The sequence below is a fragment of the Canis lupus genome, chromosome 5, assembly GCF_011100685.1.
Source record: "Canis lupus familiaris isolate Mischka breed German Shepherd chromosome 5, alternate assembly UU_Cfam_GSD_1.0, whole genome shotgun sequence".
In the NCBI taxonomy this organism is placed as follows: domain Eukaryota; kingdom Metazoa; phylum Chordata; class Mammalia; order Carnivora; family Canidae; genus Canis; species Canis lupus.
Genome location: NC_049226.1, coordinates 18,038,515 through 18,064,659, shown reverse-complemented (window position 1 = coordinate 18,064,659; position 26,145 = coordinate 18,038,515). Strand labels below are relative to the sequence as shown.

The 26,145-nt window shown below is 39.3% G+C and overlaps 1 protein-coding gene and 1 long non-coding RNA gene across 18 annotated transcripts in view; both read right to left on the bottom strand.

The window, feature by feature from the left end:
• Positions 1-26,145, bottom strand: part of CADM1 (cell adhesion molecule 1) — a 325,552-nt gene that overhangs the window by 157,749 nt on the left and 141,658 nt on the right. The window lies entirely within an intron of this gene.
• Positions 1,907-15,200, bottom strand: LOC111095826. 2 transcript variants are annotated; one of them, XR_005359258.1, is made up of 2 exons: positions 15,067-15,200; positions 1,907-2,083 (listed from the first exon to the last, which is right to left on the bottom strand). It is a non-coding gene; the product is annotated as an uncharacterized LOC111095826 (long non-coding RNA). The 2 variants fall into 2 exon arrangements; XR_005359259.1 differs by lacking the exon at positions 15,067-15,200 and adding an exon at positions 6,497-8,148.

Below are 26,145 nucleotides of genomic sequence, written 5' to 3'. Positions count from 1 at the left end.
AGAGAGAATTTTTTGATAAGTGATGTTCCTTGGCCACTCTCGGATTTTCCCTGGGTTCCCTAAGACCATCACTCGAGCTCACAGAACACTGGCTGATGATATCTCCACAATTGTCTACACGAGCACTGCTAGGGAAGGCACACTTCTCCCTTCTGGGTTCTTTTGTCTGGCTTAATGATGAAGTTGACATAAAACTGATTTACAGGAGGAAATTTTAATTTCATTGCTAAGGGAAACCCAAAGACATGAGGGTTCTTCCCAAGCAATTGACGCTTCTGTGCCATCTTGAGCTAAGGACAAGGGGGCAGAGGATGGGTCTGGGCTTCAAGGAGGAGGAAGACAATTCATAGGAAGATTCGAAGAGCAATGTTTGGTAAACAAGAGCTCCTCACTGGAGCAGAGACAATGGAACACAAGAGGACTTCGCACAAACAAGCCCTGCAGCACCCCCCAGCTCCCCATACCTGGCTCTCTTCCTGCACCAGGCCCTGGGTGAAATTCTGAGAGGTAATTCAAAGTGAGGCAAGAAGCTCCTTCTGGGTTCTCTAGGTCCCCAACTGTCCAATAGCCACACATCAAAGTGGTGTACTCCAGGGTGGCCTGCCCAGAACCCCATCACTTCTTCGCTTCTCATCATGCACACAGAGCACTCACCTCACCAGTCCCGGACCAGCACACATGTCAGATTGCTTACTGGTCCTTCCCTCTGGATGCCCCACTAGTGCTTCTAAATCAACACAGCTAAAACTCAGTTTATAATGTCCGTGCTTCCATTCACTTAAGCAAGCCAGAAAGTCATCTTCAAAAATTGCCTTTCTTCCCCTTATCTTCCCCCTCCATTCTCTTCCCTCCAACACCAACTGGTAACCAAATCCAAAGAATTTCAACTCTTGAAAATCCATTGGCTCTTTCCCATCTTCTTCTTCTTCTTTTTTTTTTTTTTAAAGATTTTATTTATTTATGAGAGACACAGAGAGAAAGAGAGGCAAAGACACAGGCAGAGGAAGAAGCAGGCTCCTCGCAGGGAGCCTGATGTGGGACTTGATCCCCGGTCTGGATCTCCAGGGTCATGCCCTGGACTGAAGGCGGTGCTAAATTGCTGAGCCACCTGGGCTGCCCATCTCTTTCCCAATCTTACTGCCACAGACTTAGATCATGGTTTCTCACCTGATCTTCCAAATGGCCTTCTAACTAGTTTCCCACTCCTCTGAAACATCCCCCATGCTATCACCAGGGCAGTCTCTGTAAGTAACAATCTGATCAGCTCACTTTATGAGTCAAAACCTTCAGTGGTGAAAGGGAATATAGAGAAACGAGAGAAAATGAGTGAAAATATCAGTGAGGGTGACAAAACATGAGAGTCCCCTAATCTGGGAAATGAATAAGGGGTAGTGGAAGGGGAGGTGGGCAGGGGGCTGGGGTGACTGGGTGATGGGCACTGAGGGGGGCACTTGGCGGGATGAGCACTGGGTGATATTCTATATGCTGTTAAATTGAACTCCAATAAAATTTTTTTAATAAAATCTAATTTATCTGGTATGAATAAAAAAAAAAACCCTTCAGTGGCTCCCTGTGCCTACACGGATGAAACTGAAAATCATTTCAGCTCAGAGTCATGCTCTTTTTTAAAAAAAAAAGGGAGGGAGAAGGAAGTGGGCAGGGAGAGAGAATCCCTGCCATGTCTCCCTCAGAACTATTGGGAGGGTCAAATAAAAATGTATGTAGAAGCACTCTGAAGACTATAAAGCAGCATCCAGTGCTTCTTAGTCTTTATGGGGTCACAGTTTCTTTGGAGAGTCTGGTAAAACCTCTAGTTTTCTCCAAAACACCAGCACACACATCTCCCTATGTGTAAAATCTGGCAACCAGTTTCAGAGCACCCGTGGATGCTCAAAGACAATCCCAATTAAGAATTTACTTAGGTATTTATTATTTTCACGTTGGTACACAGAACTCGAGTCAGCATCATCCAGCTAGCATTTCCAGCCTCACAAACAAGCAAGTGGCTCTCCTGTGGGCAGTCTGATTATTCATGCAGATGTCTAAAATATTCATCAGCAGGGTCACTGGGCACATCGTGAATCTAGGCAGAAAATTAGTACAGTAGTTAGAGTGGAGGGCTCATTTCATCTGAGCGCAGCTGTCCCTCCACACATAACTGTTTGAAAAGAACAGGTTATTTTGAAAACAATCAGTTGAATTGAGTAAAAAAAAAAAAACTGGCCAGTGGGCCTTCCTCTAACTGAATGAAAATGAAGCGAGGTTCCTTCCTTTTCACATAGTTCATCGATGCAAAAACAGGCCCACTGAAGCTATTCCATAGCATAAATGTTCATTATTCATGAGCCTGTTTTTTTGCAGCTGCATCTTCCAGCACTGGGCTCATTCTTTTTGTCTATATGTCCTTCTGCATGTTTGGGCCTATTTACATTGTGTTTGAGTTCTCAGGGTTCTAGAAGGTAAGGAACTCTACTTACTCTGTATGTTTGCACAGAACACATCACACAGGATCTTGCCACAATATAGTACCTGAGGGCAGCAAATCCAGTTTGTCACCAGACCATGCACACAAAATCCTCACCAAAAAAACCCCCCAAAACAAAAATGATCACATTCCCCTTCAGAAGACTATGATAACCAGAGTTTGTATTACTGACCAAAAACTGAACCTTAATTACAGGTAATAAGGACATGCCACCAAAGTATACAACACTGCCATAAACATCTATCAGCATTGCAGGTAATAAACACCGATTTTACAGCATGGAACATCACATAAGAGGGGGCTCTGTCTACTAGGATACACACATAATGAAACCAAAACCAAAATGTATTCTTACCCTGAGAACATAAGCCTAAAACCAATGTTAGCCTTTGAAAATAACCACTTCATCAGCTGTTCTTTGCTTATGTCCTGAAAATTAGTGTTTTGGGCACACATATCTTAAGACATATCCCTTAGAAATATGAAAGTAGGTCTTTTATTATGATCAATTTCCAAAAAGCAGTCATTCTAAAGCATTGCCAGGGCCTTAAAGTCAAGTTCTTCAAAAATACCTGCATTTCCCTTTTTTGTCACGAGATGGCAACATGATGCATTGGTAAACCATAAAAACCGTTAAGTATTTATTTATCACTTTAGAAGTGAAGTTCTCAAACTTCATGATGTCAGGATGCTTTAAAAGCCCTTAAAAGTTATTGAGGACCCCAAAGAGCTTCTGTTTATATGGGTTATATCTGTTAATGTTTATATAAGAAACTAAAATTTAAAACCTTTCATATTTTTATTAACCCACTTAAAATAATAATAAATCCATTACATGTTAATCTAAATAGCATATTTTTGCAAAAAAACCCCACATTTTCCTAAGCAAAACAATCACTGAGAGATTTTTGCAAATCTCTTTAATGTCTGGCTTAATAAAAGACACCTGGGGTGGGGGAATGGGATAACTGGGTGATGGGCATTAAAAAGCACATGATGAGCACTGGGTGTGATACTACATGTTGGCAAACTGAATTTAAATATAAATAAATAAATAAATAAATAAATAAATAAATAAATAAATAAATAAATAAATAAAAAAAACCTGGATTCTTCTGCTTTTCATTCCATCTGTTGTGATATACTGTTCTGATTGAAGCATTTGAAGAAAATCCAGCCTCATGTAGACATGTAGTTGGAAAGGGAGAAGTATTTTCGGATAATTATTGACATTCTTCTTTGATACTATACCAAAACTCAACAAGATATGACAGTCATGCTCAGTTAGAATGTGGCATTGGAAGCCTTATCAAAAAACTTTCATATTCTGCTACGTGAAAATCCACTGGTTTACTTTGCAATTTGAATGGATCTTGAATGCCTATTTTTTTCTTTTCTCTTTTTAAAGATTATATTTATTTATTCATGAGAGACACAGAAAGAGAGAGAGGCAAAGACACAGGCAGAGGGAGAAGCAGCCTCCATGCAGGGAGCCAGATGTGGGACTCGATTCTCCAGAATTATGCCCTGGGCTGAAGGCTGCGCTAAACCGCTGAGCCACCAGGGCCGCTCCCCCACTCCCCCGCTTTTTTTTTTTTTTTTTTTGACATGATGTATTGGTTATTTGCAAAACAGTTCACTGGGTTCTGGAGACCTTCCAAATGTGGACACATCTCACTATTACAAAAATAAATAAATCACATTCATAAGTATCGCCACCAACCCTGTCAGAAAAGCCTTTAAGTATTAAGGAAGCTGTTAAGCTCACAGTAGAGGATACATGTTTCCTAAAATTCTTATTTTCATTTAAAAGAATTTTATCATCTACAATAAACGCTGTCCCTCGTATCTCTTAGGCTTGCTTTATTTTCAAAAAAAAAATTTTTTTTAAATAATGCTTATTACCCAAGTCTGAAGAACCTTAGTTTGTTAATGGTTCTGTCAAGTAAAAATGGCGTTCCATGAAGCATTCAAATAGTTGAGCTTGTACTCAATGTCACAAGGACTCTTCTTTGAGACATCATACTTTGGCTGGCCGAGAATTAAGTACTTTGCATGTACTTCCCCTTTCATCACAGGGACTATTCAAATGATCCATACTCGGGTCAAGACTGAATAAATTTAACAATTTCTACTGCTGCATCAGGGCCTTATTCCAAGTACAAGAATATGATTTCTAGGACAGTTTGGTGCCAACTGACTTGATCCAGGCTACGGTGCCAGCAATTTTACCCATTGCTTTTGTGCCACCAGTAGAAACACACTGAAAAAGGCAGAGGACATCTTGGTACTATGAGAAAAGTTTCAAATTCATGGATTTCCTGAGTTTTTTTTTTTTTTTTAAGATTTTATTTACTTATTCATAAGAGATACACAGAGAGAGGCAGAGACACAGGCAGAGGGAGGGAGAAGCAGGCTCCATGCAGGGAACCCGACTTGGGACTCTATCCGGGGTCTCTAGGATCATGCCCTGGGCTGTAGGCAGTGCCAAACCGCTGAGCCACCCAGGTGTTCCTCTGAAAGAATCTTTGAGCTCTCAGGACACCCATGGACCACACTTTGAGAATCACACTTCAGGGTTAATAAAAGACTTTCAAGTAGAGTATTTCCTTCAGTCCTAAATATTTGGGAAATACACAGGGTAAGTATCCTGACTCCCCCATCTTGAGACTCAAGAATATGAAATTATTCACTCAAGATCACACAAGCTAGCAAACAGCACAGAGGAAACTCATCTTGGGGTTTCGTTCAGTCTGTATTCTTTCCACTGTATTACGTTGCATGGAAAATTGAAATGGATTTATGTCAGCATTTAAAAATAAATCTAAGTGGCAGGGGAGGCCTGGGTGGCTCAGCGGTTTAGCACCACCTTCAGCCCAGGGCGTGATCCTGGAAACCTGGGATCGAGTCCCACGTCCGGCTCCCTGCATGGAGCCTGCTTCTCCCTCTGCCTGTGTCTCTGCCTCTCTCTCTCTCTCTCTCTTTCTCTCTCTGTGTTTCTCGTGAATAAATTAAAATAAATTTAAATAAACATAAATAAATAAAACTAACTGGCAGATTTGGAGGAAAAGGAGAACCAGAATTGGGGGGCAGGAAAACCTTTATTACTAAAGTGCTTGGTTAAGGCCCTATTCAGTTTTCTCATTAACTCTTCAATTACACCTATTCTTTTGGCTTCTGACCTTAAAATTTTAAAATACAATAATTGGGGCCAAACATGAATTCAGTAGACACCAAATTTAAGTCGTCTCCTGATATGCAAGCTCACGATCTAGTCCATTTCTATAAGGATTGCTAGAGATCTTAAAACCTTAATTAGAAGCGCTATCATTTCATAGCAGTGAGGTGACAACTAAGTGTGTGCATGTTTCTCCAACTTTCTCTTAAGAAGTAGAGCACTAAATAGTTAACATTTTACACAGGGGGAAAAAATTGAAGTTCCTCTATCTGGTTGAAACACTAATATTTAGGGCTCATGTTATTAACACTAAATAGTCATTACATGCTTGAATGTTTAGTTTTTATTATTACTATTATTATTATTCATCTCTACATCCAACGTGGGCCTCAAACTCATGACCCCAAGATCAAGAGTCAAATGCTCTTCCGATTGAGCCAGGCAGGCACCCCCCCATGTTTGAATTTTTAAGGCTTTTAAATATATTATCTCATTTTATCTGTAAAATTGCAAAGATGCCACCTTCCTATTATCACCCTTCTACAGATGAGGCAATTGCGATTCAGAAAACTCACTTATCCACTAAAACAGCGAGTAAGTTGGGCAGCCCAGGTGGCTCAGTGGCTTAGCGCCGCCTTCAGCCCAGGGCATGATCCCGGAGACCCAGGATCAAGTCCCATGTCAGGCTCCCGGCATGGAGCCTGTTTCTCTCTCTGCCTGTGTCTCTGCCTCTCTTTCTCTGTCTTTCGTGAATAAATATATACAATATTTAAAAAAATAAAAAAATAAAACCGTGAGTAAGTAGCTAAGTTTAAAACCAAATCTGTCTAAACCTGATTTGATGAAGAAGTTCCTGGTTTCTGTCTTTTTTTCAGGGTTTCCAGGAGTTCCTCGAAGCTTTGATCTGCACCTGCCACCAGAGCCTTGATGATGTTCACCAGTTAGGGAGCTTCCTATTGAGATTTAGTTGGTAGAATCAATGCTTGAGACATAAAGTTAATTTGATGTGCTGTAGACATTCAACCTCACAGTTAACAAATTTCATTCTTCCCATATAATTGATTCTCTCTCTAGCTTACCAACTTGCTATTCAATTATTTCTCAACATAAAACTGTCTTTTGAGGACCTGCCTTTCATATTTCTATGAATGTTTTTTCCCTCAGGACTGGAGGCAGGCATTCTTGTCTCCTTATCCGTCTCTCCCTTGGCTCCTTACTAATGTTCCCTCTTAATGCTACTTAGCCTTTTGGAGGCATTTGTTACATCCTCCCAACTAAGTTGTAATATCTTTTTGCCTTCTTCCCCACAATTTCTAACACAATACTATATAGATAAACCAAACGCCCACAAATGTTGTTCATAACACCCCATGGAGTTGCAATAATGATTTATTAAAATCTATTTCTTAAGGAACCTGTAACAGATAAACATGTTCTAAGAGGGTCTTCTAGCAATAACTCAGCTCAGGGATAACCAGAGAAAAATAATTATCATTACTGAACTGAGGGTGAACTTAGAAGTCCTGCTTCCAGAGACTGGTCAGAAATAACGTACGCTCACGAAGCTGGTGGCATACCGACCAGCCAGGAATAGATTGTAAGATCTTGGGTTATAAAACACAGGTCTGAAAGAATGGCTCTTCTGAAGGAGTGAATGACTGGATTGGGAGAAAGCCCACACTTGTACAAATGCCGGAGGAAGGAAGAGAAAGAGGAATGACAACACGAACACTACCATCGTGGCTGCTAACTCATGTACAGTGTCACTATTCGCCAGATGCTTTTCTAAGCACTTGACTTATGTTAACTCATTTAGCACTCACAAAAACCCTAAGAGGTAGGAGCCATTGTTAACTGCATTTTATAGATGAGAAAATTAAGTCAGAGAAAAATTTAAGTAATTGCCTAAGGATACCCAGTTAGGAAGTAGTAGGGCTAGGATGCAATCAATTCATTCAAACTGTTTAAATATTTGCCTGACACTCCATTACCTAATGTTTATGTCTCAAATTTTAGAGAAATTACCATTTGGAGAAAGATTTAAAGAACTGCTAATATCGAGGCACACACTAGGGCACTCCCTCTGTTTAACCTGGAATTTATTGTCCTTTTAAAGAATATTATAAATCCTTGAACCCAACATGCTTTCAACTAGTATAATCACTTAAGCCCTTTGAAGGTTCCTAGTGACCAATGGCAGCTGCTCAGGAGCAGGAGCACGCTGGGCAGGAAGCACGGTCTCCGCCTGATGCCATAATTGGTCACAGCATCCCTCCTCTGGTCTGTGCCACAGAGCAACTCTCCTTAAATACCACACAATGACATCTCACTCTGCTTTCTCTCTGAATATCCAGATTCCTCAATCTTTCCTTGACATAAAATGGATATTGAGGGGGGAGGAAACTATACATGATGTCCTCTTTATAAAATCCTGTACCTTCTGTTTTAAAAGAGTTTTGGTCCATCTTTCTGGTCATCTGAGGAGGTTGTGATTAAAAGAGCAAATAAGGGATCCCTGGGTGGCGCAGCGGTTTGGCGCCTGCCTTTGGCCCAGGGCGCGATCCTGGAGACCCGGGATCGAATCCCACATCAGGCTCCCGGTGCATAGAGCCTGCTTCTCCCTCGGCCTATGTCTCTGCCTCTCTCTCTCTCTCTCTCTCTCTCTCTCTCTGTGACTATCATAAATAAATAAAAATAAAAAAAAATAAAAATAAAAGAGCAAATAATCTAATGACAGTTTCATGGAGCTTTGTCTCACCTGCTTCACAGAGGCCACTTTTACTTTTTGCCTCTTCCCTAATCTTACTTCGGAATTCAGTTTTCATTTTTAACATCTTCCAATTATCCAGTGATGTAGGGCCATGCAAGCAGCTAGTTAGTATCAGAATACAAGGCAATGAAGGAAGGAGCATCAGAACCAAAGCATTAGTAACCATTTGGCAAGTCTCTTAACCATCAAACTAAAGGAATGAATTTCTTTTCACACAACCACACAGGGTAAGTGCATCAAAGTTTTTACTAGAGAGCTCAGGCACTGATCCCTCTTGGGTCAGCTACCTCTCCAATCCAACTAGGAGTCATAATATTTTCATTAAAAAGAGGTACAGAAAAAATATTGGTAAGTACTCTTTTACCTATATTTCCAACAAGATCACTAAACTACCTGAAATCAAATTAAAAAAAATATTTTATTTATTTGACAGAGACAGCACACAAGCAGGGGGAGCAGCAGGCTCCCTACTGAGCAGGGAGCCCAATGGGGGCTCAATCCCAGGACCCTGAGATCATGACCTGAACCAACGGCAGACACTTAACCAACTGAGCCACCGAGCTGCCCCGGGGAGAACAAATTTAAAATCAGTCTATCAGGTCTGCTCTTCCTTCCCAAACCAAGGCATCCAAATTATAAAAATGGGATCCCAAACTACCCAATTGTCATAAAAGCAGTGCTCTAGTGTGCCTGCTGAACACTAGAGGACTTCACACATGGTTATTCCTGAGTCCACTCAGATAGGGTATTTCCTCCTCCCTCAATAACTGAAAAATTCTCCTGAGCCTAGTGCCTACTTACAATTCATATCTGACATACCTGAAATGCCTATTAAATAAAAACGAAGATAAAATAACATAGGTTTATGGTTGCAATTTTGCTTTTATGGCATTTGGGTCATATCTAGGATTATCTTACTGCATCTTTGGTCACAAATGCAAGCTCCTTTGTTCCCGTGAGGAGGTACAAAGCCCTTTATGACAATCCTTTTTATAATGTATCTAAGAACTCTCTAACAGCTAGAACTGGCTATACTGAAGAGTTTTTAATGATGAGGCTGATGTAGTTGCTGAAATGTAATAGGATTTTAGGGTAGAGTTGTGGAAAGGAAAAAAATAACAATCATAATACTTATGGAATCATGGGATCTATTAAAAAAAATCAAATTTCCCATAGTCTGAGAGTCACAGAATAAAATAAATTTTCAATCCATGCAAACAGAACAAAACAGTGGTATAATGTCTGCAATATGGAATTTCAAAAATAACATTTATATGCCTACTTAAAAGCTGGTAACCTATCAGTACTCCCCACTACCAAAAAAAAAAAAAAAATCATACTAGCTCAAATAAAAAATGTCCAAAGTTACCAGCTCTCAGACTAGACTGGTAGAGAAATCATCTGCATATTCCAAACTACTTTTTTAGATTTATATCCTCCCGGGTCAGAGACAGATAATCATTAATTCATTCAACCAATATTTCTTGAGGATTTTTCTGTGGCTACCCACTAGGTATGTTTTAGTGAGCAGGACAGACTTATCTTCTGATCAATTAAGAGGCCTCCTGCTGGGCTCTAACAAAGCAAAAATATATAAAAGTTAGTAAATGATCAGTAATGACAACTAACTAGCTTTAATTAATAAGACTTGAGAGCCTTAAAGAGGGTATTTATTCCACCTGCAGAAAATTTAGAGTAAAGTAGAAAATAAAATAAACCACAAGATAACCTTTCTATAAGCAAAGCTCTCCACTGAGGAATGTGAGAACGAGAAAATTCTTTGTTTTGCAATTTTCAGTTTGAGTAAGATAACGAAGTTTACAAAGAAACACTGTGCTTTTGCTCAGGAGATAAAACATTAATCTAACTGTTGACCTAGAAATAACATGAAATTATAAATTTGTCACATGAAAGCTTTAAGGAAACAAGCAACCTAAGTAGCTCACAGCATTGGTTAATGGTGGATTCAGTTCCTCTGTGTACTTGCCAGTGTGAGGCAGAGAATTATAGAAGGATCCTTTTCTTCCACCATTTTTGACTGCTTTTGAACTGAAATCGAGTAGCAGAACCCCTTTACCTTCTGAAGTTCAAGTCTAACACATGCTGAAATGACTGTCAACTCTCATACATGTAGCTGGAGTCTCAGAGCAATGCAAAATAACCAACATGAACTTAGTCAATTGGGTTGCACATTATTATACAAACTGGATCAGAATACGATTTACTTCTTGCTTGTCAACATAAATGCTTTAACATCTAATCCAATGTTCTAGACTGAAATTTTTATGAATTCATAAAAAAATACATAGCCAATATAGAAGATCTCCAGTTATACCCATCTACAAAGCAAAAACAAATTATGCCAGCCATTTGTCATAACTGTCAGTAAAGAATAAGTAACAGCTAAAAAGGCTTTAACTTAAGAATTGTGACTACATTAAAATGTCTATACTTACAAAACCTCGCCATCATACTATAACAAGAGATTAACATTTCTTCAGAGAAGTCAGATTAAAGTAATCATATAGAACCTAGAGACTAAGTTGCAATTTGATGCACTACAGAGTTGCATGTGTATTCTGGCCTAAATCAGTCTTAAGTAATACATGATGTGGTATCAGGTTTCTAAGAGAATTGAGGAAATCCAAAAGAAATTGTCTCTGTCCTGAAGGAGACTAAGGGAAGATGAGGAGAATCTAGGTGGAGAAAAGTGAGTAGAGAGAAGATAAGCTCCTTATTAGTCTCTTAAGTGTTCAAAGCCAATGGCTAGTACACATGCTTAAACCCTATGGCTCCAAAGACAGAAACAACCATATGGCTATGTCAAGAATAACCTTCTCTACCCCCACCTATCAAAATACTATGCATCCTTAATATCCACTTTTGTCACCTGTTTCCTGAAGCCTTGGGTTTCCCTTAGCCAAAATTAACCTCTCCAACTGATGTTTCCCTAGGACTCTGCTCCTTTTCAAAGACATGCATCATGTTGCATACTTTATCATGGTTACGTTTTATCTATTTCTCACACCAGATGATGAGCTCATTACAGATAGAGGAACATCCATCTTTGTATAGCTTACTATGCCTAGATTGGTAAATTTCACCTACAATGAGCTCAATGGAAGTGTCATTTTTTCTTATGTAAAGAAAACTTTATTAAAGACTTTTATTAAAGACATTTTAGAAAGTTAAGAGGAGGCATAGTAGTTCCACTTCTAAGAATTTACCCTAAGGAAACATTCACAAAGACATACAAAGGCTTATGTGCATGGATGTTCATTATAGCATTATTCATAACCATAATGATTATTGTGGTAATAATAAAAACAATTATCATGTATTGTGTCTGTGTTTTAAGTCAAGCATTATGAAAGCACTTTGTCTTACCTTACTTAATTGTCATAGCTGCCTTAGGAGGTAGATATTATTACCTATAAGCTCGGAGAAGGTAAAATATATCCAAAGTCAAACAACTAGTAAGAGATGGGGCTGGACTGTGAACCCAAAAGGTCTGACTCCAAAGTCTGTGCTCTCCCTAGACAGAACTTGCCAGGTACCAAAACATGTTCTAAATACTTTCCCTTCCCATCCCCACATAACCCTCACAGGAATCCTCTGAGGTAAGCACCATTATAATCCCCAATTTACAGATAAGGAAACTGGGGCACAGAGTTTAGGAAACTGATCAAAAATCCCCTAAGTAAGAAATGGTAACCCTTGGATTGAAACCTAGGCAGTCTAGTTATGTTTAACGGTCTTTTCCTACTTAAAAGAGCAAACCACTAGAAATGACCTAAATATTCAAGACTAGTTTAAATATATTTATGAACATATGAACGAAGCAGCAAAATGTGAAGGGCAAAAAGCTGGGAAGTGTCAGTATCTTCCTCTCCAAATTATTCCATCAGATTATGCACATCATTTATCCTTTATTTTTTATACGTAAAGTTCCTACCTGTATCCGATATATTCTAGAAAAGTCAGCATAGAATAACAAAGAAAGCACTCAGAAGAAAAATCACAAGACCTGAATCTCAGACCTAACCGTACCACCTACTATCTCTGTGATGTTGAGCAAAACCTTAACCCAGTTTTGGCTTTCCCTGAGTCCTTGTTTTTTTATTCTGTAACACAAATTCAGACTGAATTTCTTCTAGCATCTGTAGTCTATATAATCTCTGAAATCGCAAAGAAAAGAACCTTCGCTCACACCAACCCTGAAACTACCTGTTAATAAACAGTGTAAAGTCTAGGTAAGACTTTAAAACAAACAAAAAAAAGCTTCAATGGAGTTTTGATAAAATTTAAATGTTGTTCAGCTTGAGCATCCCAAATACTTGCCTGCTCCCGATGCTCATCCCAGATTCACTTCTTGGTCCCTCCCCTTCTGGCAATGTGACCCATGATGTAAAAATGTCCACATTCAGAGTTCAGCACCAACATGGATATGCCAACTCAAGCTGATCTCTACTAATTTACCCCCCATCTTCTCCTGCTTCCCAACCTCCAATAACCAAACTGCAAGAACAAAATCAACTATCCCATCTACCCAAATCATCTCTAGTCCAAAGCTCTGGCACTGATCCCAATCCCAAACTTCAATATCATGGCTCTGTTTACGGGCTATTTCTCCTTCACTTGGAACTGGTTCTAAGTTAGTTCAGCCAGGAATAAGTATTAGCCATCACATACTCATTTGACACCCCGATTCTCCACTTTTGGTTTGTCATTAATTCCTAACACATCTTTGATCCTGTTGTAGATTATGGTCTACTGGGGCAACACACCCATAGAAGAGGTGCCTCTGTCCTCTAACCTCTCATTCACAGAGACATCACTAGGTGACCACAGGATGCCTCCCACAGAGCCCAGACACAACTTCACAATCCTCATCATCGTGGATTCCAAGGGGCCCTGGCCAATGATGAGAGTTGGGATGCAAGATGAAACCCAACTGCCATCCGTGGTGTCCCATTTCGTTGACTGCCACTCTGATACACACCAGTTCTCATACCATGACTGGGCTAGCAAAAGAGCCCTGTAACCAGACTCTGGTACAAATCTCTCCAGTCTATTCTTTACATGATCTCTCTTTCTCCATCTTACTCATCCTCAGTGGTTCCCCATCACCTGTATACAGATAAAATAAAGATATATTCCCCTTTGTCAGGTCTTCAAGAGCCTCTCCAACTTGGCCCCAATCTTCCTCTCCCAGCCTCTCTCAATCCTCTAATAGAGGAGCTTGTCAGCTATTTCTCAGTTTTAGCTTTCTTTCATCTAACAAAATCTCAGACAAAAATCCCAATAAATTAAACCGACACAAACAGCACTGTATAGATGTTGAAATAGGCTCAGGTGGTTCGGCGGCAGCACACCTACTTTGGGGCCCCACAGGTCTGCAGTAGGAGATGAGGCTCTCCCGTAGAAGTGCCAGGAAGGCCTCCTGCCACCATGCAGACCAGGGAACATAGGAATCTAAATGCGAGCCCTAACCAGCCCTGGGTTATAAGCCCTTCTGAGACTACAAAACAAACCAAGGGAAGAACTAATCAAAAGAGCCCAAACACTTAAAAACCAGAATCCAGAGATACACACAGACATCCCCCTCCTCATACATAAATTTAACATGATTTTCCTCTGCTCTGAAAATGTCAGTGCTCAGCAAGGGACAGGACAAGGTTAAGAGAATCTGACAGGAAGGCCTGGATGGAGTTGAAAGCTGAAGTCCTGCAAGTTTATCTACACAAGCAGCACAAGTTCTTCTGGCACATTCCCAGCTCAGCCCATCGCCCTCCAGCTGCATAATAGCAATAATTTTTTTAAACACCCTCATTCTGCCCTACCACATTTCATAACGCGTAAGGCCCAGCTGGATGGTGTGTAGGATTTTGTCAAGCTGTCTTTAATCTTTCGCTTTACCTCCATTCCTAACAACTGAGCTGGCAAGTACTTAAGTGGCTGATGTTTACATCCTGCATGTTTTATTGTTCGTTTCCAGGAAGCACTTTTGTTGATAGAGGCCAGGGGCAGGAGTGCCATTTGTCAGAGCTTAACCGTGGTGCTCCTTACCCAGCTAGGAAACCCTCTTGCTTCACCTCCCAGATGTTCAAGCATTTCTTTACTCAATTATTTTAGTTTGCATTTCAATTTTTTTTTAAATGTACACGCAGCTAACAGTTTATCTGAAAACACAAACCGAAATCATCTTCTTCGCTAGGTTCTCCAAATGTCCTTCATTGTACCACGTACGTCTAAGGATTCAGTTATCTGTTGAGCACTGCCACTGAAACAAACCAGACAACCTCTGATGGACCCTTCTGTTCTTGTGAACCCTGATATATTTTTTAAAGGTCCACTTCCCAGAAATCCTCTGTCTGCAGGCTGTCCAGGACATGGCAGATGTAGTCCTCAGCAAACATCTATAGGTGCTTCAGCATCAACCCTGATGGCCTTCTAACCTCACACTGCCACACCTTGCCACCCATTACATGGCTTGACTCATAGTCTGAAGTTATGTGCTTACAGGCTGTGGAGCAATGTTAGCATGAAAACAACCAAAACAGAATTGGATTAACCTACAGGGGTAAAACTTTAGAATACGTTACAAAACCAACTCTAAATAATTTTAGGAACCTATTGTTGAGAGATATTTCATAAAGCTGCTCTTCTGTTAGGATGAATAGACAGCTGACCGGCATTCTTTCTGGAACTCAACTTTTCCTTGGCTTCTTTGGGATAAATATCAGGGAAAGGCCTAGATTGGGCCAAACAGAGTTGGACTGCCCCCCAGAATACCTCATATGTTGTGCAGGCTTGCCCACAATTGAGTTCTTAGCTTCTTGGGCTTTGTTTGTTGTTAAACTGTTCCAATCTAGAACAGTGACCATTCCTAGCAACACCTGCTAGCGACCTGCCTGAATTAATTCCTTCTACCCAATCAGATTAAGTATGGGCCTACTAAAGAATAAGACCATACATTGTCAAGAAAGAATTATCTATTGATTTATTCAAAAAGTCAAAGACAGAATGAAATGGATGGCATTTCAACAAAATGAGTGTCTAAACATTCAATTTCAAGGCAACACCAATGAACTAAGGCAGGAGTGCAGGTGAATAAAACAATCCTCACTGCCCAGGACAGACTGCTATTAATGATCTAAACTTCTTCTGCACTATTAAGTTAAAGGTCCAGGATGAACCTCAATGATAGTCAGACTTCCTACACAAAGGATGTCCCGTTTACTCAAAATGCAGCAGGGCCCTAGCCCCACACTTCACTTCTTCTTAAGTACATCTCATTCCACTCCCTCACCATGACGCTCACCCATTCAATCACATAATGAACCCGACATAAAGCGGAGAGCAGGTGTGCGCAATGTTGTTTTCATCTCCCCACTTGGAGTTATTAGCACCGCCCATCACTCAATCTGGCAGGTCCATTTTAATATTAGCATCACACGCACGCTGCACTCTTGAGAAAGGAGGCCATTTCAGACTTTTTGGTGAACTATTACTTAGATAATAGAGCATTTATTTCATGTCATTATAAAATTAAACTTTACCTCTGGGTCTTTGCAAGGCTAATAGTTCAACTTCCCTTTTTGACATGGAAGAAGATAAGATTCTCCTGACACAAAAATACGAAAGGGCATTTTTAACCATGGTGACAATTCTACGAGGCTGCTGGGCACAGGAGATTATGTTTTTTCAACTGTATAAAAACATGTACAATAAAATATTTTTAAAAACCACACCATGTTACTCATGTGAAGAAAATATAATGCCCTCCCTTTTATTGCCATGCTACAATAGTTTTTATGTACAACCAAACTGAGTTTCAGAATCATTCACGCTGTCAATCATACATTACAGCTCGACTCTCACCAATGGTATTGTCCATTATGCACAATTTATAACTTGTTTAAAGAGAAAGGAAAACATTTGAGAAAGTGGTGCATGAAAAATAAGGTTAATATAATGCTCTGCTTCCTTTTATACAATTATATGTATTTTGAGGAAATTCTTCATGGATGTGTTCAGAAGAACGGAGTATTCATTTTTGGAAGTTAATTACATATTATTAAGTTCCAAGTATCATGGGAAATTAGTTTCAGAGCTTCAGTTGTACTTGAGGATTGAAAAGACAAACCACACCAAGATTTACTTGTTAAGGGTAAGGTAGGTCATTCTAAAGACACACACATCTGTCATTTCCAGGTAAACTTGACCAGAATAAAGTTGAGATGACTGAAAAGATCACTATTAGAAGTTTTCTAAGTTTGCTAATAAAGATAGTAAATTGCGGGGCTGAAATCTGTCATTCGTTAATCAAATTTAATAGTAATTTCTTCCTGCAGACACATGCAGAAGACAAATTATCAATTTCTGTAAATCATAATTAGTTCGGAGGCAGATTCCAATTCTCCTAAAGATTAGCTCAGTGTAGTTTAAATTAAAGGCACTCAGTTACCATACAAATTGTAGGAAACCTTAGCCTTCATGGAGATGCTTGAAATCTCAGGTTATGACCACTTGAAGATTTGTGGTAATAATTCAAAATGCTTTTACTTTGTTATATTCACCGATGCCAATTTTCACTGAGTGCACGGGCAAGGGACTGTGTAGAGTAGCAGTAAATGCAGTTCTTGCCTGCTTGGTTTTCTCCCACATAGATGGCTTTGCTGCCACGGAGACACAGGGCCCCTTCCAATCTTTAATTTTCTTTAAGAGTGGATAAGTGCCGTGAGCAAAACTGCTCACCACTGCTCTTTGAGGTGCTTATTTAAAAAGAAATAAAACATGATTAATTTCAAGTGCTTTACAATTAAAAATATATGACAGGAGGGTCATCTGGGCAATTTAACTACACTGGGAAGGGTCACAGGCCTCTCAAGTTTGAGAAACCCTGAGCCAGACTCGATGCATGTATTTATTGTCACTGGTAGCATATTAGATTATTAAAAGGGACATGCTAATGTGACATTTTACTATTACAAAGGAAACTCAGTACTAAAATTAGAGCATAAATCAGGCAGATATGCTTCTAGACATGCAATCAACTCTGTCTTCCACTCATCTTCCTTTACGCATCAAGGGGTTATATTAAATTTCATTTTGTATTTATTTGTTAACTATATGTGTTGCTCCTTCCTAAGTTCAGTGTGAGCAACAAAAATTTAGCTGCATCCTAGTAAAACAGATTAAGTTTAATGCAGATAAAGCAAGACGATTAGGGTGTCAGAAAAATATACTTTAAAAATCAAGACTAAAATATAAACCTATTAGTTTTGAATATTTATCCAGATTACATTTCATATGCAAGACTCTCTTCAATAAAGCTCCACTTCTTTATTGCGGGAAAGTATCTCCACCCATAAAAACAGTAAGATCTGTTGAAAAGGAACAGGACAGCCCAACTCATTGGGTTCCCCAAACAATGGCCAGTTGGGGGTGTAAACGGCAGACAACACAAAGTAAATCACTGTCATGAAATAATAATTAGCACTATAAAAATAACCTCCATTGCCTGAGCTGACTAATGCACGGCTCCTGTTTGAGCCCATATTTCAAGTCTGAAAGTCACCAAATGAAATTAGCACTTTCATTCCAAAGGCAGATTCTGTTGGTATTTTTGCCTGGAAGGAAAGGGAAACCATTTCATACTGTCTCACTAATCCAAAATAGCAAAAACTTGTCATCTCTGTTGCTTAAAGGGAAAGCTGTTCCAGGGCTTGGCAGAGAAGATCACAGTTCAATTCAACAGTATTCTCTCCTCTCTCCCCACGCCCCGTTGTTCTAAGCCCCCCATCAGCAAAGGGATTAATGATGCATATTTTATCCAGTCTGTGCATGTCTGCAGAACTGGGGCCTAAGATTTCTCGATAATAAGGCCAAAGTCATGAGCCTGACACCCACGTGGACCAATTAGTTCTAATCTGTTTCATTGCCTCACCAGCTCTAAGGCTAGCTACCCCATCACTAATGTGTGCTGTTGGTCAGAGGGTGATACAGGAACTGCATGAAAGTGGTTCAGTTGGTCCAGCATGGGAGGGGGTGAGGGAGGGAGGCAAGAGAGGAAGAGGGAGGGAGAGAACCAGGGTGAGAAGGGCCCTGTGAAAATCTTAGAAGCACATCGTCTTCATGTCTGAGAGCCTATGACCACTATTCTTTATGGAAAGGACAACATATCTGGGTCATATATATTTATTTTTTTATTTTTATTTTTATTTTTTTTATATTTATTTTTTTAAAGATTTTATTTATTTATTCATGAGAGATACAGAGAGACAGGCAGAGATACATACAGGTAGAGGGAGAAGCACGGTCTATGCAGGGAGCCCAATGTGGGACTCAATCCCGGGACTCTAGGATCATGCCCTGGGCCAAAGTCAGGCCCTAAACTGCTGAGCCACCTAGGCGTCCCAGGGTCATATATATTTAAATTGCAGATAGAAATACATGGTGATTAAGAAAATGGCTAGCCAGATAATTTATTTTGAGTCTGTCCTATACTAACTTTAAAAAAATTAACTAAATCTATATAAAATTAAACAATGCTTATGAATTTAACACTATATTTCATGCCTTAAAAGAACTCAGCACATTACCAATTAGCATTTTCTTTGTTTGGAATTCATTGAATTTATATCATCCTTCAACACTGTTTAGCTAAAGCAAACAAAAACAAGAAAATCACATTATTCTTTCTAAGCCATATAAAAGTGATCTGGAAAGTCACGTTTAAAATCGCTATCATGGATTAGCTTAAGGCAATTACTTCACTAGCCGCATTCTTTCACGAGGAGTTAAAAAAAAAAAAAAAAAAAAAGAAAGAAAGAAAGAAAGAAAGAAAATCAAGCTTCTTGCCTAACAAGAAAAATGAAATCCCATTAGTTGTGTCTCCAGTGTATATTAACATTCCTTTTGTTTAGAAAGGTTAATATCCCCCAAATAAAGGAGCATACAGTGCCTGTTAAAATAATTACATCATGACATTTTAGAAAGGTTGGCAGATAGACGTGGTTGCAAGCAAAGAAACAAACAAAAGTAAAAGCGAGTACTTTTTAAATTATCCATGACTTTAAAAAAAAAAAAAAAAGTAAGGCTCTGGAAATTCCACCATGTTTGCAATTTCCTGCCAACTTGTCTGGTCTCCGGTATCTGGCTTTTCTCCCTCTTCCTCAATATCTTTCCGTCATTGAGAAACTTAGGAAGATGTACCTTCATGCTCTAAATCAGATGCTCCATTATCTGAAAAGGAAACTACAAATCTGACAACAGAATGATTTCACAACAGATTGGTGGTTGATTGTACGTGGTACCAACATCAAACCAAAGTATTCATGGCCCCTTGGAGTCCTACAGTGGGACACAGTAGTATTTGGTGTCATTAAAGGACGGTTTTTCTATTCTGGGCAAGCTGATCGAAAGGCCCCAAATCCATAAGATCACAAGCAGGGAACAATTAAACTTTTTGAATTTGCTTCTCTAAGACCTCAAAGAAAGCACTTCAAACTTCATGCACACAAACTATAGCACCGTGATCCGGCTGTTGGAGGCAAAAAGAAGCCATTCACCACAGAAGGAAAACAAATTCTTCTCTCACATCTCTGGATAGAGCAACTTTTTAAAATCAAAAATAGGCAAAATAGTAATATAAAATCGAATGGGCTCCTTTGGAGTTCCAGGCCAAAGAGCCAGAGAAACAGGTAAGGCAGAGAGAAGGAAAGCCAATGGCTTCCCCAAAACCCCTTAAACCCTAGAGAGCATCTTCAGTTCAGGACAGCAGATCAGGGAATCTGATTGAACTAGTACTTTAAGAGGCTTTCTTAACATTCCCAATAGTCATAGAAGGCTTTTACATCAGTAATTCCACCAAACACTAAAGTGTACATATGCAGAGCTGTAAAGGCCACCACCTTCAGGGTCTAAAAAAGAATCTAATGAAAACAAATGCAAGGCCCCCAGTTCCCATAACAAAACATCCCCAGTAAGGGGCTTTGCAGCATGGAATGAGGCTCCCTAATCCCATCGCGTGCAGACACAGGGCCGGCACTTCAGGAGCCATCCCCGCACACCTGTAGAATGAATAAATGTCTTCCCAAACAGCGTCTGCCTTCCACATCTAACTGACATTTCTATTTACATGTCACAGGCTTTGTAGAGTGCTGGCTAAAGTGGAGAAAACATTTTTTCCCCTAGAAGTTCTAATCTTTGGGGGAGGGGAGATCATATATAAATTAGAGACTGAGAAAAATAAATTCCTTTTTCTTCCACAGTCAAGGAACATGTATTTCCTACTAAGAAGGCATAAGAAAAAGAGGAGCAGCAGGAGGAGGGCAGACACACAGCACATGTTTAGTGCTGGGCACAGTGCACTCTAAGTATCTCACACAAATTAATTAGTTTAATCCTCACATCGCCATATGAAATAGGTATTCCTCTCCTCATTTTGCAGTTAAGACAGAGGTAAATTTCATTCACCCAGTGCCTGGCACAGCCAGATTCCAAGACCAAGCAGTCCAGTTTGAGATTCTGTGCTTTTAACTTACACTCTACTATTTAGAATAACACTATTCTAGAACATTCTGTGATAATGGGAATGGCAGAAACACTAGCCACCTGTAGCTATTGAGCATTTGGAATGTGACTGTGATTGTAAAATGGAAGTTTTAATTTTACTAATTAAGTTTAAATGTAAACAGCCACATGCTGCTATTTATATGTAAGTTCAATTCTATAACCGTTTGTTCAGCTAATGAAATGTGAGATCTGTTATGCATCTTCTTTCTGAAATCAACTCTTAGTAATTTTCTATCCATTCACAAGTCAAAGTTCAGTAACTACTCAACATGCCATATGAGTGATAGAAGTATCCTGATAACACACAGCGTTGTAACTTTTAAACCTCATCTTGTCCATACTTCCCTGCGGTTAGTGGGGGGTGGTGACAGAGGGATGGGGCAGCAGCAGATATGCTCATGTTCTCATTCAGTCATAGTTCTCACATAACCTTCGGAGCACTTTTCACATAATTCATTCAACAAATATTACTGCAACAAACAGATGTCCACTAAAGTCTATGGTGAGAATAAGCAGAGTACTGCAAAAACACCTTCACACACTATATACAACACCTGTGTCTGTGGTATATACCCCAAAAACGTTGGACCCATGGATGAATGGATTGACAGACCAAGGGAAAAATGCTGAGGCCTCAAGAAACTTAGAATTCAGGAAAAACATCATAAAACTTTTATCATTTTCCCTCACAAACCTGCTCCATGTTTCCTTTATCAGTAGTATCCACTCAAAGGAGCCAAAAATTTAGTTATCTTCAAATCGTGTCACTTTTGTCTGTGTTTCTCAGACCCCTCTCTGTACACTTGTGGTCCTGACGATCTGCTCCAGTTTGGCCCCATTTTCTTTGGATCTTTGTAACAGTCTCAGTCTTGGTCTCCCTTCTTCCAATATTGCCTCACTTAAATCCATCTTCCATAAAACTCCCAGTGTGACCTTCCTAAAATGCAAGCGTGAACCAGGCACACTTCTGGTTAAAATCCTTTGGCAGGCTCTCGCTCTTACCAGACAAAATGCAAGCTCCTTAATATGGTGTGCCAAGGCCACAATCTCCTGGCCAGCGACAAACTTTACAGCCTCATCAGTCACTTTTATTTATTTTTTTTGAAATAACAAACCCCTCTTCTGTTTATATGTTTGCAGACCTTAATTTTTTCGAGAACTGGAAGCCAGGCCTGATACTGTAGATCTCCAGCACTGAGTTTGGTACCTCCCAAGCAATAGGCACTGAATTGATGCTTACTTAACTAACTAAAATGCAAGCAAAAAAAAAGATAATTAAAAACAGAAGTTTGGAAGTTATATTTACCATAATATGAATGGATTATGTATCAATGATAAAAATGAATACAAACAGGGACACCTGGGTGGCTCAGTCAGTAAAGTGTCTTTGGCTCAGGTCATGATCCTGGGATGGAGCCCAGAACTCTGCCTCAGTGGGGAGGGGAGCCTGCTTCTCCCTCTCCCCCTGCCTGCTGCTCCCCCTGCTTGTGTGTGCATGTGTGCTCTCTCTCTCTCTCTCTGTCAAATAAATAAAATCTTTTAAAAAAATGAATACAAACAACTTAATTTTGGGCTGATAAGGAAAAAGTGAATTTAGAAGATATTCTGAGGGGCACATGAGCTACAGTAAATTTTAAGAGAATATAACAAAGATTAACAATTACCAGCTCAGGTGACATAGCAGGAGTAGGGAGAGTGGAACTTTTACCTCATTTTCTCCATGTCATCCAACTTTGTCCACTGCCTTCCCAGATACCACCCAGCTCATCTCCAAGAAAGGTTTGTCTTTAACCTATCACAAGAGCACAGAGTCGAGGGGGGTTACAAGTGGGCAGCATCATTTAGCTCCAGAGGTTCAGCACTTGTTCTTAGCAAGCCCCAAACTTTTTGCTTCTCAGTATGTCTTCAGTGTCATTTGCCAAAAGGCACTAAGGTCCCTGGATTAAGATTTGGAATAGACAGAAGAATTGAAAGCATCCCTTGGCTCAAGCCTAACCCCATGACCTGATCCAGTTTCTCTGAAAGGTCTCCAATGGGGTCTTGAATGTATATTCCCATTTTGCTCCTTCCTGCACTGGGAAAAGAGCATGCTGAGTGGGGAGAGTGGCAGGACAGAGTGTAAGCCTTCTTGGGTGCTTGAAGATCTCATCCCAATTCTTAATAACTAGGAAGAACAGAGTATTCAATTTGTAAGGATTTTAAAGTACATGAAGGGAAATGGGAGAGAAGGCTAGAAAACCAGGCTATGGTGATAGACTACCAACCTAAGTCAGTTCTATTCTGTGGGTCCAAAGCAGTGATGGACTCTTTGTTTTAAACTACAGACACAACAAAAAAAAAGCCTAGTGTCTAGCATAGTAAATAACTAATAAGGATTTAATCTGGAAGCAATATCTAAGCTGACCTGGAAGCAAAAAAAGAATGAAAGATGTCAAGGAAACTGGTTAAGGGGCTAATACCATAATCTGGTGTGAAGAAAAACTTCAAAAAATATTGAAGATGGTTAACTGATAAAACAATCAAGGAAATTTATCATTCACTGAGGACCCACTATGTGCCATCATTATGCTAATCATTATTGGAGCTCCTCGAGTCCACAAGTTAAGCACGATCATTCCTTGATTTCAAATTAAGAAACAAGGCACAGAGAATGTGTAATTTACCCAAGGTCACACAGCTCAAATCCATCTGTGGCCAAGGACCAAAGAAGGTCCTTCCACCCACACAACTCTGATTGCCAAGATCTGGAAAACAACTGGAGAAATATTGGGGATGGGTTGGGGTTGGTTGCATTTTTTTTTCTTAACCTAACTTGGGGGTGGGGGAAAATCCTATTTTTTACAGTATTTTTGTTTTTGTTTTTCTATTAACATTTCCTTTTAAGGCCTTGAATTTTTACTAAATTTCCTCCTGACTTAAAAATCTTCTAATCTGGGAATTTGAAATCTCGGTACTTAATGTTACACCAATTTTTCCAAAGAGTTCAAACCACTTTAATACCAGTACATGGCAAAAATTTGCAGCCATTTCAAGCAGCTGGTGGGCTTTTTAGATATCATCATTAACTGGTATCATTAAATGTTCTGAGAGGTGAATGTAAAATGTAAAAAGTATAGGTTTTTTTTTTTTAATAACAATAAACTTTCAAAGAGAAAACCAAAAAAAAAAAAAAAAAAAAAAACCAAACCAAAACAAACAAAAAAAAAAATAACAGGGCAAACAGTGAGAAATGCTAGGAGTGTGGTGCTTTGGTGACTCAGTTGGTTAAACGCCTGACTCTTGATTTCCGCTCAGGTCATGATCTCATGGGTTGTAGGATAGAGCCCTATGTCCAGCCCTGTGTTCCACAGGGAGCCTGCCTGAAGATTTTCTCCCTTGGCCCCTCCCCTCACTCACAATGTGCCCTTTCTCTTTCTCTCAATCTTTCTCTCTCACTCTGAAATAAATCTTAAAAAAAAGAAAGAAAGAAAAGAAAAGAAAAGAAGGAAAAGAAAAGAAAAGAAAAGAAAAGAAAAGAAAAGAAAAGAAAAGAAAAGAAAAGAAAAGAAAAGAAAAAAGGAAAGGAATACAACCTTTCTGAGCCTTGGTGATAGACCTTTCTACTAAGTGAGCCAATAATTTCTACAGCCAACCATGTAATGGACCCCAAAGTATTAGAGACACAAATTTCAATGTGACATCATCTCTGCCTTTAAGGGATTTGCAAGTGGCCAGGAAACCACAATATTCAATACATTAAGCCCTAACCAACAGTGAAAAGTCATGAGAGAAAGTTTATGTGCATACAAAATTTTCCTGGAAACTGTTGAGACTACAATAACTAGAAGTTTTCAAGTCATACTGAAATTAAGGATAACCACCTGTCTCCAGTGTGTTCCTTGATATCATTACAAAGGAGGACTCTCCACAAATTAGTGATTATTAGCTTAATTATAAGATATTATGCATTCCTTTTATGCACCACCAATACACTGTAGAGAAGATTTCCCTAAATATCTCTAATGTATCCACCAATGCCAGTTAAGAGAAATCCTATCCGTGCCCATTTCCCTTGTGCTTGAACAAAAACACTCCTATACATCTTGGAGAAATTTAATTTGCTAGAATGACAGTAATGCAAATCATCCAACTCCAAAAGCCAAAACTTTCCACATTTTCAATCCAAAACACAAAGATAAGGAAATAATTAATTTAAAAGTCATCTCAAGAGAAATCAAGTTATAGGGAAACTACCTAGAAATCAAGAACTAAATAGATTTAGCTCAACTTCAAATCACACGCAGGCACACTCAGAAAGCGGGTTGCTAAAAAAAAAGAAAAGAAAAAGAAAGCGGGTTGCTCACTACATTATTTGCTTATACTTGATGAGTTTGTGTAACTCTTTTCCTGAAGCACATTATCTATTATATAGCTCATATGGGAGAAGCAGTTACTATGCTCATTTTATCAAGTAAGAAACAAAGGCACATAGGGTCAAGCAACTTCACCCAAATAACCTGTGATTTCTTTGGCAAAGCTGACGAATATAAAAGCATTGACAATCCTGGTACTTCTGATATCTCCAAAAGCAAAAACCACAGGCAGAGAGGACAAATTCCCTCCACCAATGCAGAAAGTATCTATGAATGTTCTCCATTTACCTTCAACACCTAACACAAACTCTGGCACATAATGTGGGCTTGATACTGTTTTTAAATGGATTAATAAAGAAGAGAATGTCAATGAATTATGCGTCTGATAAAATCAACTGTATTTTCCATTTCCCTACAAGAGATTTTTCTTTTCTTTCTTTCTTTTTTTTTTAAATGAGGCTATAAAGCATTCCAAGTTTTTTGTGGTGGTGGTGGTGGTAGTGGTGATGGCGGCATTTTAAGTAGTACTTATAGGGAAAACAGGAGACAATATAAATCCCAATGTGGCCTCTACCTAGAAGTATATGAGAAATAATAGCACTGTTGGGGAACTAGTCCTACTAAGCCAAGCTCAGAGAATTTGGCAGTGTTTTTTTTTTTTAAAGTTTAATGCACTATCAATTAAACACACACAGAACTGAAGATAAATTTGATGTTGTAACAGCTCTTTTTAAAAACCTCAATTACCTTAAAAAAAGTAGATAGTTTCAGAAATGCA